Here is a 4,109-nt window from a genome sequence, read left to right as displayed (position 1 = left end):
TTTTAATGATCGTTGAAAGCCCAGATCGTAATCGTGATTAAAATTCGATTAATTGAGCAGCCCTACTACTGATCAACATGCATAAGAGAGAATTTAAAAATGGCTTCACACCTTAATAATTTAACAATAAGCAAGTTCTATATGTCATTCAGTCATTCACCCTGCATGACCTTGCTGTCTCTGATCACCATTGTCTAAATACAGTGAAGTATTGGTTAATGGTATGTTGCTTACTGAGCCCTCAGTATTCAGTGAGCATCCGGATGGACACCATAGTCTTAAGCCAGTACTTAAAAAGTACTATGAATGAAATCCTAACAAAGCAGAGAGCTTGAACGCTAACAGATCCATCTTAGAGTCACCTTAGCAACTCCATCCGCTGATAAGGCCACAGAGATAATGACAGGGTCATTTTGGTTGGCTCTCACGATCTGTTTTGTTGCGTACATACATTTAAAATTTGATGCTCATCAACAATGAAAATCAAGGAAGGCAGCAACTAAAACCATCAGATACGAGCTTTCTCCATCGCGGTGCGTTTCTTCTGACAGGATCAGCAGGATGAAGCAGGGAGCGTGACTCCAGGAGTCGGCGTAGTGTGGAAACGGCTGAATTCTCACTGAAAAAGTGAAAGAGACGTGATTTGATGGGAGATAAAATGAGGGCGGTGCGCTGTAAGGTCAAGATTATGAAATCCCGCCTGTGTTTGGGGCTTTTGTATCCATTGCAGGATCACTGTATGCAGTAAAGGTCATTATATTAGTAAAACACTGAATATCTGTTCAAATGGAAATATATATTTTAATACATTATACTCCATTTGTTTTTGCACTAGTGTGAGGGGATACCCGCCGTATGATGATTGGCAGCCCTGCGCAGAGGTAATAAAGCAGCTCATTCTTCTGTCTGTCAGGACATAGAGCGCGCATTCACCGGCAGCCAACGGACACAGCTTACTCTGGTTTGCTGAAGAGGACGTATAAAAACCCTGTTTCTTTTGTAATGAGCCCAAAAGCCTATTTGATATTTTAATCCTGTCTCACCTTACCCCCGTCTCTCAAAATTCAAGCCTCCAGAAATCTGGAAAAACAACACATTAAGTTTACATTTGGCCATGTCCTTTCCATTTTGACCCGTTCCAGTCAGAAAGTTTGTATTTTTGTGGAATGGCTAAAAAGTCCACATCAAATGGTTATAATTACTCTTGCGTGGTTCAAAGGGAACTACTGACAGTCACAGTTGGATGATAAACTAGATTTCCAACCAGATAACTACTGAAAATCTTCATTCATGCATTTATTTTCTCTGGACTGTTGATGTTTGCATATTAAAAACTCACAAACTGGCTCAGGATCGTACCTTTTCACCCCGTGACCCCACGCCCACATCTAAAGCGGAGACTTGCTGTGAGATTAGGAGACTTGATCCGGTGAGGACGATGTGAGATAAAGTGCCTCTATGCCAAACTGTAGACTAGAAAACCGATCTCAGAGATAATAAAGATTTCAAACGCTGAAGTTTCGACCTGGTAATTCTGACTCATAACAGCCGCCTCACTGGAGCGGGCATGAAAGAAAAACCTTGAATGGATCTGACGTGTGGGGGAGTGAGAGATACGATTAGCAAAAAATAGCAGGAAGAAAAGCAGACAAGGCTTTTAGTGTTTCCACTGCAACTCGTCTGTAATCTTATGTTGTCTTTTTGATAGAGACAAATCTCTCTAAACAAATAGATACATGACTGTCTGAACAGCATATTAAGTTACTAAAGTTTTATTTTTTGCCCATGTGATCACTTGATAGTTACAAAGGCCTTGTCATCCATAAAGAATGAACAAACATTTGATATAAGGCTTTTTTTTGCTTGTTTTTGTTTATGTATGCTTAAATAAATCTCCTGCTGCTGGTGTTGGCTGTGCGACTGTATTATATTTATTTATATTATATTTAGGTTTACAGTAAGTCACTGCTTAGTAAATGTTAGAATGCTAAAACACTGCTAAGTACACACATTCATAACTTAAGCAGAAGTACTGATGCTTGTGTTAAAAGTACCTTGGTAAAAGTTGAAGTATTAATTCTTTACTTAATTAAAAGTAAAATTAAAAAAACATACAGACTCTGAAATGAATTTTAAAAAGTATGAGAGTAAAAAAAGGCTCTTTGAGATACCTTGTCAGATGTACAGTGACAAAGACGGAAATGCAATAGTCAATGGCATTAAAAGATTTGAATGGAATACAATCTTTATTTAGATTATAATTATAATGAAAGTCTTCAGCTTGTACATCGGTTTGCTAGAACATCAGCAGAGAAAAACAAAGCATTATTAGCTGTTGCCTACATTGTAGATAGGTAGATACTGTGGTTATACTGGTGTATACTCAGGGGTTAGAATGGGATGTTTTAACTTCATTCATGGGGAAACTCTAAGATTGGTTGTAGTGGTGCAGCGTGGGGGGGAAACAATCCCTCAGGAATAGTAACAAGATATAAGCAGCAACCCTTAGACATTATAAAGCTAGCATCCAGTGCGTGACTCTATTCAGCATCATTAGCTAAAATTTAAATGGTAGCTGACATCAACCAGCTAACACTGACCATGAACGCCACAGCTTCTCTGCACCGGTGCATCGTAGTTGCAGTACTACAAACAAACCTGCATTAAAGTTCTTACTATTCATACAACCTTTGAATTCCACTAAATTATTATACTTGAATTTGTTTTTTAAGACTTCCCACAGTATGAAATCTTTCCGACATCTTTCTCAATTTCTGAGAGTGAATTTATCACACATTAACGTTTCTTTTGTCCTTAAGGTAAATACAGAAACTGTACATTTAGCACGCACCTTTACTGACAAACTGCACAGAAATAGTTTGTATGATTGCTCATATTAGCTTGGGTCATAAGGGAGGTTAGCCTCATAGCTAAATATATATTTTAAACCCAGCTAAGGCTACTGTTAGCCTGCTATACTCGGGTGGTCTTGTAGAAATAATATTTGGACGACTTGAGCAGTAGCTGTAGCCACAATCCAGAGTTCAGGAAGTGGATTAGTCACCTGAAAGTTGCCATTTTAAGACCAGAAACTTGGCATTTTGTTTCCGCTTTGATACCATAAAACACCAGATTTATTCCATACAGAGTTTATGCGTGTCTGAGTGTGTAGTGTTTCATTAGCGGTCGGACAGTTTGTGAGCCATTAAACATCATCCCGTTCAGTGGAAGTGTCTTTGAACACAGCAACAGAGCTCGGCAGTGACCGTGAATTTCCCATTCATTTTATCCACTGATGGTTCAGAACACGTTATATGCGTGTGTTCTGAACCATCGGTATAAAAAGAGTTTTAAGCTTTGAACCAGCTGCAGGATGAGTCCTGATCCTAAAAAATATTTGATTTGGTTTAACAAAAATAAAAGAAACTGGAAAAAAGGGTTTATGATTGAGGATAGACGTGACCTCCGCCGAGGAGGTTATGTTTTCGATAGCGTTTGTGTGCATGTCCTTCTGCTTGTAAACACGATAGCTCAAAAAGTCTCGAATGAATTCTGTGGAAACTTTGTAAAGTGGAGAGTGGGGTCGTTATAAATCTGTTAAAATTTAGCTTACGTCCATCGAGGTCTTTAAGGTGAACTCTGTAATTTATTGGTCAAAAATGGACAAAAAACCTTATAACTTAAAGTCCATGATTTGTAAATGGGTCTTGTGAATTGTCAACATATATAATTTATAGTATAATAAAGTATAAAACAATACAAGGTTGGTATCATACTGACTTGGAGCTCCAACAGGAGCAGCTGCCATCATTTCACCAGGTTGTAGCTCGTAGTAGGTCTACTTTCTATGGTTTTAACTTGATTATGACTCATTATCAAAATCCCTATGGAGAATATGAGAGTTTTACTTCATCATTGAGCTCTTTAAGAGGGGAAGGGCAGTGGGCGATATTGGCGGTAATCTCTAGGTTTTCCATCTAATCAGATGTTAGGAATCGTTCCAGTATTTCTTCTGATATTTTTCCTTTGGGTAAAGAAATGTATTCTTTGTCATGGTCATCGGCCAGTTGACCCAGTTTTATGGAGACTTTCTAGATCCCGGTGTTGTG

This window comes from Pundamilia nyererei, unplaced genomic scaffold, assembly GCF_000239375.1.
Source record: "Pundamilia nyererei isolate P.nyererei 1_Seehausen unplaced genomic scaffold, PunNye1.0 scaffold00185, whole genome shotgun sequence".
Classification (NCBI taxonomy): Eukaryota; Metazoa; Chordata; class Actinopteri; order Cichliformes; family Cichlidae; genus Pundamilia; species Pundamilia nyererei.
The sequence above is the reverse complement of the archived record's forward strand: the minus strand, read 5'-3'. Positions refer to the sequence as shown.